The following is a 12316-nucleotide window of genomic DNA, read 5'->3' as shown; positions in this document are numbered from 1 at the left end:
ATTCATAGTTGTTTTGGGTAGTTATCTTGAGATTAAGCTTTGTTTACACCAGAAGAACATTCCAGAAAGTTTCAAGCTGTGTTCCTTGTTGACCAGGATGCGCCATTTACATTTTATTATGCAACTGTGGACTCTATACAGGAGAGATAATACTGCTTTTGTCCATGCACAAATAAGCCTCTGATTTCACTCTTTAGCATAAGATGAAATGAGTTATTACTTGAGGACAACTGACCACGTGGACACTATACCAGGGGTCTAGTGATCGGTCACAGGGTGGGTCATGTGAACCCCACTCAAAAAGTGCTATGGGGGAATGAAGTCATTGCCTCTCCTATAACAATTTTAGAGGGCAAACTTGCTAAAATAAGTACCCAGCTTGTTTGGGGGCAATTAGCTTACACATTGTAAACCATTTAGGGAGTGCATAAGTGTATGGATAAGCAGTGTATAGAAATATACAGTGGAGCCTCCTCATACGCTGCCTTTTTATAGGCGGCTTTGAGCATAGGCGCTCAAAGCCGCCGGCGCGCGCGGGGCGGAAGGGGCGGCGCGTCCCATTCAATTGAATGGGAGTGCGCACCCGTTGCGCCTCGTGCGCAGCTGCGCCACTGAGCCGCCGCGCACAAGCCCCATTGGAAAAAATGGGGCTCGAGCATAGGTGGATTTTTTTATACGCAGAGGGATCCGGAACGGATCCCTCGCGTATAATAAGGTTCCACTGTAATTCCTATTGCTATTACTAATCTTCTCATGAATATAGCTGACAAACCTGTATTCTAGACTGCTGCCATACTGCAGAAATAATGCAGTTTAACACCGGTTTAACTACCACAGATCAATAGTATGGAAATCTGTGATTTATAGTTTTGTGAGATATTTATCCTTCTCTGACGGAGAGCTCTGGTGCTACAACAAACTACAAATCCCATGGAGCCATCCTATAGAGCCATGATGGCAAGGAACCATCTAATTAAAAAGATTGTATGTACAGTGCTGTGTAAATTTACAGCACTATATAAATAAAGCTTAATAATAATAATAATAATAATAATAATAATAATAATACAATGGCCCAGGACAGACTGCCGAGAAACGGTGGCCTGCCGGCAGCCGTTTTTCCTCCACAAGGACGGCACAGCCCCCAAATGGTGTGCTGTCACTGCGGAGTAAAAAGAACCTGGTATTTCCGGGTTCTTTTTATGGCATCGCAGTGATGTTGCGAGTGCGCCACTGGCACGCTCGTGATGTAAGTGGTGCACAGCGATGTGCAGATGCCATGCACCGCTTACATCACAATGGTGGCACCCTTATGGATGGGAGACCACTATTATGGTGCCGCCACACTATAATGGCGGTGTCCCTAACCCTAATACGGCACCAGCATGGTGTTTATTGGTGGTATGTACCAGGCCAAAGTTAGACTGCATTAATTGTGCAGTGCAAATGCAGCCCTAGTTGAATAGTTCTGCATCTATTGTAGATATTTACCAAGACATTACATTTCATTACAAATTTAAGCATTACATCTTAACAGAAAACCCGGAAAACAGGCTGAAGAGTTATAATAAAGATGTGAAATTTATGTCCAACACAATATGTTTCTGTCTTGGGTATTTCTGACCTCTCTAAGACATGGACTCATTGCTTTTTATTTCATTTCCTGTAACAGATTTGTTTCTAGGAACATCTGGTAATGAGCTAAAAGCTTACCAAGAGACTAATCCAAGAAAGAAAGAAAGAAAGAAAGAAAGAAAGCCAGCCAGCCAGCCAGCCAGCTTGCCTGCTCTTCTTTGGAAAACATCACATGTAGAATCAAGCTTTTCTGAAAGTATTTTTTGTGAAAAAAGAAAACAAAATTAACGTTAACCTGTGAAAATGAAGGGTTTAAATAAATAAATAAAAAGTCAAATAAGCATAAGAAAAAGTTAAAGCCAATGCCTCTCAAAATTCTTTGTGCTATATTTGAGAAAAGAAATTGTGTGGAACCATTGCAATGATTTCCACCTCCAGGGAGATGAAAAAAAATCCAACCGTTTCTTGAGGGAGGGCTCACTATTAATCATGGCAGAAGGTAGCATAGCTTCACTCTTTTTTTTCTTAAGGACTTTGTATTTCTTGTTGCTACTGCTGCTGCAAGTGTAAAAGCAGAAACTGTGCTGGCAAACTGGCTTCCACTCTGGTAAAGGGAATGGGCCAGATGAAGACATTGCCACCCCTAATGAGAACTGTGTCCTCTCAAGGAAATTTTCCTTCAGTAGTGGTTTGAGTGTTGGACTATAACTCTGGAGACCAGGGTTTGATTCCCTGACTGGCCATCAAGCCCATTAGGTGGACTTGGGCAAGTCACATGCTCTCAGCCTCAGAAGAATTTTTGCAATGGCCAAAATATTGGTGAATATCCCCCCCCCCCCCGGATGTAAAAGAAAAAAAATCTCAGAAATTTTCCTCAGAAAATGTATATTGAGAAATTTTGGCTTAGCTGTAGCTCAAGCTTTTTGATCCTAGTTCATTCCTATTGATTCTGCAATGCTTATTTTCATTTGTGGCAATGGCTTAGAAAACATTTTGTTTCAATACTTGCATTTTGAGTGAGGAGTGAAAGCGAAGAAAGAAAAACCCCAGGAAAAAGGTCCACAGGAATATAAATAATATGCATTTGTACCTTCATTTAAGGCTACTCTGGGGATACTATTGCAGCTCATATCAGTGGTTTCTTTTCTTTTTAAAACTTTTGATGATAAAATGAGACATGTGAGGTCAGTAGTGCATGTAAGTGTTGAAACAGTTAATAATTCAGACCTCAGACAGGGTGGTACTTCAGATATTGCTGTTGAAACAAATTTTACTGGAAACATTCAGCAATTATATTTCCAAAGCTTACTACTTATATCTCTAAATGCTATGCCTTCTAATTTGGCTAAAGTACACTTCCTGTTGTTACACTGAGTGCTGACTGACACCATTTCCTAAAAGATGTACAGTTGTATATAACTGCCTTCTCTGCTGACACAATTTTGAACTTCTTTGTTTCTTTCTTGCACTGAATGCAGTGCCATACTACTGCTGTTGGAAATACTCTGCTACATAGTACTCAAAGATTGCCGTTCCCAAAATCCTCCAGCCAGCATGGCCACTGTAATTTTTCCAAACTGTGCTCAGGCTCCTGAAATCGAAATTTCCATCACAGCCAATACCATTTGATAGACAAAGCCTCCTTAGATTGTCTAATCCTTCTTTTAGAGCCACCTAATCTAATGATTCTCCAGGCAGGAGGATAAATCTCAAAGTGAACTGTGCTGGAAAAGGAGAATATCTGATTATTGGGATGAGATGGCATCACAGGACATCATCTGATAATCTTAGCGCACTAGTGCAATAGTGACAGGGGCATCCCACTATGCTCCCGTCACTCTTCCCTGTACGAGAACCCCTTAGGTCTGTCTCTGGTTTCTATTCCACCAAATGCATCTATGGAAACTAAAATGGCATCAATATATGCACATGCAATTTGGTGGACTGAGGAGAGCATTCCATAAATTTTTATGTTAAACTGCTTTGCTGCTATTGGCCATAATGTCATAATAATTTTATTAGTGCTGCATCAGCTAGTTTTCTTACTATATTCATTCCTTTGTTTGACAGCAATATTTGCATTATGTATTATGTAGGAGCAATCGGTTGCATATTTTTTTGCCAAATGCTGAGAGGTCTGAGACACATCACTGCTATGTGTGCAGCTGCAGCCTTCTGACACAAGTCTTCCACATGTAGGCAGATGCATGGGGGACTATGGAATCATAGCACTGCACAGTTGGAAGGCAAACCAAGGGCTTTTTAGTCTAACACCCTTACCAATGCAGGAAGTTCATACCAAAAGCATTCCTGACAGGTTGTCATTCAACCTCTGTTTATAAACCTTCAATGAAGGATAGTCCAACACCCACTGAGGCAGCTGGTTTCACAAACAGCTCTTGTTGTCAGATAACTGGCTGGGATTGTGGGCTACAGTTCATAAATTTACACATACTTAGCTATATAGCAGAGACACTAAGAAACTCAGTGAATTACAACAATGCATAATGGGCCACCAACAAGTATCCATGCACACAGGGCTCTGTTAATGCACATCTCTGTCCCTAGCCAACATTGTGATGAGCATCGGTCCCATTGTACTTTGGGTTCTATGTTGCATTGGGTACTAGTGTTGATCGGTTCCATTATGCACTGGTCCCAATATGCAACGTTGGCTCCCCTATGTAATAATGTAACAGCAGCCCCTTGTTGAATATGAATATTTCGGAACTGCTCAATTCTGTTTCCTGCAGATATAAGTCCATTTACAAAGATGTAAGTCCCCAGGTGAATTCCAGCTGTTGTTGTAAAGATGTGGTTAAAATAAGATAGGCTGAAGTTGGGTTGTGAGTTTGGCACCACCATCCATTTCTGACTTTACACACCATACCAGTACCTTTGGAGGCATCAACCCACAGCACAGGAATAGGTGAGGAATACATCACTGTGACACGCATATATTAGCTTATGTATGGAGAACCCTATGAAGACTTTCTGTCATATCTCCCTCTCTCCCATCCTCCTCACTTCCTAGCCCTATTCAGGAATTTACTCAACATGTGAGCAGGAGAAGTGTGTAAGCCCACCCCTTATTGTTGTCATTGCACACAAGAGCAAGAAATCTGAAAACTGGGGTTCCAAATTATGTGGAGAAGTTCCAAAGAGAGAAAAGACACTTTAGATTGTCCTATAGGAGGGTGGTGGAACTGGTGACCAAGAGGGCAAGTGACTACATGCTCCTCCTCATGTGTCTAATAAACAGGTTTTTAAAATGCAGAAGAGGGATTATTGTTCATGATAAAAATACAGATACAGATACAGATTCCGCACATTGAAAGAGACATTACCCCTGCCAACCATATTTTTTTTGAAAGATGTGGCTAAGATCTATCTGTTTACCCAGGACTTTATGGACAATTAGTAGGCATTGCAACAACATATCAGTTGACTGCTTTTATTCAATGGTCTTTTATTTTATTTTCACTTGTTGTAGCATTTATATTACAGAAGCTGGGACTTTACAAATGGCAGGATATAAATATAATACAAACAACACAATGATACAATGCAGCAATACACATGAACCATGCATACATTGTGCATATTAGTTTCTAAAAACTGCATAAGATCATTACTATTGGATTAAATAATTGATGTTTAGTTGACAGTAACTTTCTTTAGGGACGTGTTGTTAACAGAAGACCTTTTGAATCCACAGTGTGTTGATGGTTCAGTTAATTCCAGAACTTGTACACAGATTCTACTTATTTACAGCTGAAGGAAGGGAAACAAATAATTTGTTGTAGGTAAAGTAAACCATGTGTGTGTTCATGAGCATGCACAAATGTGGGTGAGGGAGAGAGAGATTGAGAGAGAACATGCTGTAAAATTCTGCTTTTGTTGATTATGTGACTGCTCACATGACAGAAACATTTGTTACAACTCTACTTTTAAACAATCTAGAAAATATTCTGCAATGAAACTGTTAAACTTGCCAAATAAAACCTGTAGTGTTTTACATCCACTGGCATCATGGAAGAAAGGGTAATACATGGACTGCTAAATCCTACATCACTAGCAAAGACATATAGTTCTCTCACAAACACTTGCACCTACTTAATTCAACAGATGAACTACTGCATCATAGAACCTTACCAGAACCACAAATTTAATAAGAATGGTTTTTCATTTTGATTGGAATGCAGCTCCTTCAGTAAAAATCCATTAAAATGTGCTCTTTATTTTTCATAGGCACATTTTTTGCGCATAATAATTTGTGTGTGTGTGTTCAACACATTCCTATACTGTAGTTGCTTACCAATCATTCAGTTTCAAGAAGACATCAATGGGACACATGCAATGAGTTCTAAACATGTGACCTTCCCCATTCCTTTCCTAAGGCCCTATACAGACAGGCCAAAATCATTTAAACAGCATACCTCCAAAGTGGCCTGAAGCAGCTTTATTTTGGCCAGTCTGTTTGGGCCCTAAGTCTCCTATTTTAGTGTGCATAAAAATTGTGCTCTACACAACAGAAGTTCCTACTATAATAACCAACTATGCTCTCTTCTGAGTACCATGGTAAGCCAGGAGACCTATGGACATTATCACAGTAGCTGGCTGTCCTGGCACAGTTGTGCTAGTTTAAGAATGGAAGCATACTAGTTTGGCACCATTTCTTATCACACTTTCCCCCATGAAACTCTGGCGATACATGGTTGTGTGGTCTGATTTCCACACTGCCAAATGCTGCCTTCTGAGAGGAAGGGAGGAACAGGCAATGGCCATTGAACCAAGAGCCTCCTGAAGCCAGCTGATGTGTGAATGTGTAATAATAATAAATAATAAACTGTTTATTTATAGCCTGCTTTTCCTTTGCAGATCAAAGCGGGTTACACAGAAGTACAACAAATGTACAATTTTGCAAACAGTATCCATAAAAAAAACCCGAACAATACAATAATACAGATTAAAAACAAGATAAAAAGTTTACAGATTAAAATCACAACAATAGCTAGCATAAAGTGCAGGTGCAACGATGCAACGGGGAGAGAGCAGGTATTACATTGTCTGGGGGAAAGCCTGTTGGAAGAGGAAGGTTTTTAACCTCTTCCTAAATAAGTCAAGGGAGGTAACCGAGCGGAGCTCACCGGGAAGAGAGTTCCAGAGCTGTGGGGCCGAGCTGGAAAATGCCCTTTGTGCAGTCGCAGAATATTTTGTATCTGGAACCCTCAACAGTTGCTTCCTGGTCGACCTGAGAGTGCGGGGTGGATTATATGGGGAGAGGCGGTCCTCCAAGTACCCTGGGCCCAAGCCATTTAGGACTTTATAGGTGATAACCAACACCTTGTATTGCGCCCGGAAGTGAATGGGCAGCCAATGTAGATCTTGTAGAACAGGTGTTATATGGCTGGTGCTGGGGCATCCAGTGACCAGTCTAGCTGCCATGTTCTGCACTAATTGTAGCTTCCGGGTTTGGTACAAGGGTTGCCCCATGTAGAGTGCGTTACAGAAATCCAACCGAGATGTTACCAGAGCATGTACCACCGTTTCAAGGTCCCCCCCCCGGCCCAGGTAGGGCCGCAGCTGGCATATCAGCCGAAGCTGATCACAAGTGCTCCTGACTGTCACATCCACCTGAGATGTCAGGTGGAGCGACGAGTCCAGGAGCACCCCCAGACTGCGAACGGAGTCCTTCAGGGGGAGCGTGACTCCATTCAGGACAGGTGGACAAATTTCCATCCCCGGGCCCGGGGAACCTATCACGAACACTTCTGTTTTCTCTGGATTCAAACCGAGTCTGTTTTCCTTCATCCAGCCCATTACTGACTCCAGACAGGTCTCTAGAGGAGAGATGCCATCCCTGGTCACTGCATCAGTCGGAGACACAGAGAAACATATTTGGGTGTCATCAGCGTACTGATAACACCGCACCCCATGTCTCCGGATGATCTCTCCCAGCGGTTTCATGTAAATGTTAAATAGCATGGGGGACAGAATGGCTCCTTGAGGGACGCCAGATGTAAGCGCCCTCTTATCGGAGCACACGTCCCCCAGCTGCACCATCTGGAATCTGCCTGAAAGGTAGGAACGGAACCACTGGAGCGCAGAGCCCCCAATACCCAACTCCCTCAGGCATTCCAGAAGGATACCATGGTCAATGGTATTGAAAGCCGCTGAGATGTCTAAGATCACTAACAGGGACACGCTACCCCTGTCCATGCCCAGATGGAGATCATCGACCAGGGCGACCATGGCAGTCTCAACTCCATAGCCTGCCCAGAAGCCAGTTTGAAATGGGTCTAGAAAATCAGTATCATCCAAGACCGATTGAAGCTGAATGGCAACCGCCCTCTCGATCACCTTCCCCAAAAAAGGCAGCAGCGAAACAGGCTGATAATTACTTTGAATCAGGGGGTCTAGGGAGGGCTTTTTTAACAGCGGTTTTACAATGGCCAATTTCAAGCTGGATGGAAATTGCCCTTCCCTAAAAGATAATTAATTTAATTTAATTTATTTATATACCGCTATTCCAGAGATCATAGCGGTGAACAGCAAGTAAGCTAATTTGCAAGTAAGCTAATTAGCCCCCAACAGTCTGGGTACTCATTTTAGTGACCTCGGAAGGATGCAAGCCTGAGTCAAGCTTGGGCCCTTTTTGCTGGTCTTGAGCTGGTCTTGAACTCGCAACCTTGTGGTCTTGAGTGAATGGCTGCAGTACAGGCATTTAACCACTGCGCCACCAGGGCTCCCCTGGTGAATTGATTATGCGGCGTAACATAGTGGTTACAGCCGCGCGCCCCTGAGCTGCTAGCCAAGAGGGACAGGGAACGAGAGAGCATGTTGTCTTCCTAACACTTCGAAGGATCTTGTTCACTTCTTCAGTACTCCCAGACTCAAAATGATCCAGTACAATTGAGTCCACGGAAGCTCTGGAGACCTCTATTCTGGATCCTGAAGAAATACTGGCGTCGAGATCAGCCCTTATCTGAGAGGTTTTATCCGCGAAGAAGTTGTTTTTTTTTTTTTTTTTTTTTTTTGTAATTTTTATAGGTTACATAGTATTGGCGAAAGTTAAATACATTATCAATACATTTTCCAGTTATCATAACATAAAACCTGTTTCTGTACCTTCTATTCCTGGACATAACAAGAAAATGAACCTTCTTCATTTTTATGATTCTTCCAACCTCCTATGACTTACTCAATAAATGATATATCTCTTGTTAATCTTAAAAGAAAAGTTTTTAAATTGTTTCTTTCACCTATTATTGTCTTCCTTAATTTGTACTGATGAGTACAAATATTAAGTAGCAATTACCAAATTAATGAAATTCCCCTTTGCTTACAATCTTCTAAGCCTAACTACTTTTTTACATTACTTTGAGTATACCTTTTTTTTTTTTTTTTTTTGGTTCTCTTTTTCCAAATCATGCTTAGACTGTCTAAATCAGGTATATACATAATTCTCCTTAGTCTCTTTTTAAGGAGTAACATAGGGTAAAAACAACAACAACAAGACAATTGTTTTCAAAGAGACATAATTTCCAGTCCTTCCATTTTCTCTTTTTCTAACTTAATTGATATAACTGCCAAGTAACTCTTCCAGTTCATAAGATGCTTTTCCATTTATTCTTTAAAAATTGATGGAAATTGTCCCAATATTGGAGAACATGATCTTCTGTTTTGTCTTTCATCCAACACGTTAATTTGTCCATTTCAGCCATCTCGTATAGCTTGATTAGCCATTGTTCAGTTGACGGTGCCTTTGAATTTTTCCAAAGCTTTGCGTAGATTATTCTTGCACATGTTAAAGCATAGAATAAAAATCTACCATTTTGCTTAATAAGATCATTACTTATCATGCCTAACAAAAAGACCTCTGGTTTGAAGGGAATTTGGATTTTCATATCTATTTTTAGACATTTATGGATATTAACCCAAAACTGCTTTGCTATTTTGCATGACCACCACAAATGGAAAAATGATCCAATTTTTTCCTGGCACTTCCAACAAATGGGATTTGTATTTTTATACATATAGGATAGTTTTTTAGGGGATAAGTGCCACCTGTATATCATTTTGTAGACATTTTCTCTTAGTTCCTGCGAAGTCGTGTTTTTTAGGCTCTTTGTCCAAACTTTGACCCACTCTTCATAATCCAAATTATGGCCTACATTTTGCGCCCACTTTACCATAGAATGTCTTATTATTTCCTCCTCTGTATCCCATTCTTGTAACATCTTATAATATCTGGAAATCAATTTCATTTTCCCCTTTAATGTAATTTCTTCCCACTGAGTTTTTTGGTTTTCTATCCCATTTAATTTTTTGTCAATTTTCCATCTTTCATATAGTTGTCTATATAGGTACCAGTGGCATATTATACCAGCTTCCTTAAGTTCTGCCTGAGATTTTATTTTTACTTCGCCCTCTACCGTATCTGACAATAGGTCTGAGTATCTTAGCCACTTGAGCTTTGCAATGCCTTCTTTACTAAAAAAGGCTTCATGGGGTGAGCACCATTGTGGAATATTTCTACATAATCTTGTTTTAAGTTTTTCCCATACAAAGAATAAAGCTTTTTTGACAATATGATTCTTAAATTCTTTATGTAACTTATCTTTCCCGTAAAAAATATATCCATGCCACCCATATCTCATGTCTACACCTTCAAGTGCTAGAAGTTTATCGTCATTTAATAATACCCAGGTAGAAAGCCAATTTAGTACTGATGCAAAATAATACAATTTCAGGTTGGGTAGACCTAGTCCCCCCCTGATCTTACAATCACATAAAATTTTTTGATTAATCCTTGCCCTCTTCCCACTCCAAACAAATTTTAAGATATCTGATTGCCAGTTTTTGAGAGGTTTGAGAGAGTGAAGAACAGGTATGGCTTGAAACAAAAACATAAATTTGGGCAGTACATTCATTTGTATTACTGAAATTTTCCCCAGAAGAGACAACTGTAAATTTTCCCATTTCTTTAGATCCAATTTTATTTTACCCCATGTTTTTTCATAATTATTATGGTAAAGATCTGTATTTTTTTTTTGTTATTTTTATACCTAAGTAGTTGACTTCCTTTTCAATACTCAACCCACTTCTAGCCATTAGTTCCTGTTCTTCACTTTTTACCATATTTTTTGTTATCATTACAGTTTTCCCTTTATTCACTTTTAAACCGGAAATTTCCTCAAAATTTTTCAAAATATCCATCAAGGGCTTAATTCCTTTCATCGGGTTTTCTAATATAAAGACAATGTCGTCTGCAAATGACCTGAGCTTAAATTCGTACTTCTTAGTCTGAACACCTTGGATTGCCTTCTCATCTCTTACGGTATTACATAAAGCTTCCAAGATGAAGATAAAAAGGAGTGGGGATAGGGGGCACCCCTGCCTCGTGCCCCTAGCAATCCTAAATTCCGCTGTTTTACTTTGATTTATGATTAGTCTTGCCTTTTGGTTGTTATAAATTTCCCGAATCCACTTAACAAAAACTGGACCGGCCTTAATTTTTTCTAACATAGTAAACATAAAATCCCAACTAACATTATCGAAAGCCTTTTCTAAATCTGTGAAGATCAGTGTTAACTTCTTTTCATTGTGGCTTTCGAAGTATTCAATCACATCTATGATGACACGGATGTTATCCTTGATCTGCCTTTGCGGTAAAAAGCCTGCTTGATCTTTGGAAATCCAGATATTTAACACTTTCTTCAATCTCTCAGCAAGGATTACAGCAAAGATTTTGTAGTCTGCGTTCAGAAGAGATATTGGACGATAGCTCTTCATGTCCAATAGATCTTTGTTTTCTTTTAACAACAGGGTGATGTTTGCATTGTTCCATGAATCCGGAAATTTTTTAATCCCGATAGCATTGAAAGTCATCTTAAGTGGTAACATTACTTCATCCTGAAATTTTTGGTAGTATTCTATTGGAAAGCCATCAGGGCCTGGTGTCTTTCCCTTCTTGCCTTTCTTTATTGCTTCTATTACTTCTGCTATGGTTATTTGACCATTTAGGATATTTCTTTGCTCATCATTAAATGGTGTAAGGCCTGCCTTTTCTACAAATTCCTCTACTTTATTTTTGGATATTTGATGTTTTTTATATAAACTAGTAAAGTAGTTTTTGAATTCTTCCTTGATTTCTGATTGATTCATTGTCATTTTACCTCCTTTGGTCTTAATCTCTGTTATAATGTTTCTTTCTTTTTGTTTTTTTAATCTATAGGCCAACCACCTGCCAGGTTTATTTGCCTTATCAAAGAAATTTTGTCTCATATATCTAAGTTTATTTTGAATTTCTTCATTTTCTTCCAATTCTATTTGTTTTTTAAGTGTCTTAATTTCCTTTTTAGCAATTTTGTTCGTTGTGTTTTCATGTAGTTCTTTTTCTTTCTGTCGTAATTTTTGGTATAGTAAATTCAACCTTTCTCTTTTCCTCCTTTTTATTATTGAATTTTGTTGAATAAAAAAGCCTCTTAAGACTGCTTTGGATGCCTCCCAGACTACAGTTATATCAATGTCATCTTTTATGTTCTCTTGGAAGTAGTGTTTTAACATTTCTTTTCCTTTTTTCAGAATTTCTTCTTTAAATAAAAGGGAGGTATTCAATCTCCATAGTAATTCGGTTGGTTTAAAATTCATCACCATTTCAATGGGGTTGTGGTCAGATATAGTTCTAGGTTGGGAGTCTATAGATATTATATCTTTACAGAGTGTTTTAGAGGCC

The sequence above is a fragment of the Sceloporus occidentalis genome, unplaced genomic scaffold, assembly GCF_023333645.1.
Source record: "Sceloporus occidentalis isolate IW3139 unplaced genomic scaffold, rSceOcc1.0.p SCAF_7, whole genome shotgun sequence".
Classification (NCBI taxonomy): domain Eukaryota; kingdom Metazoa; phylum Chordata; class Lepidosauria; order Squamata; family Phrynosomatidae; genus Sceloporus; species Sceloporus occidentalis.
This window is presented reverse-complemented; position numbering follows the sequence as displayed.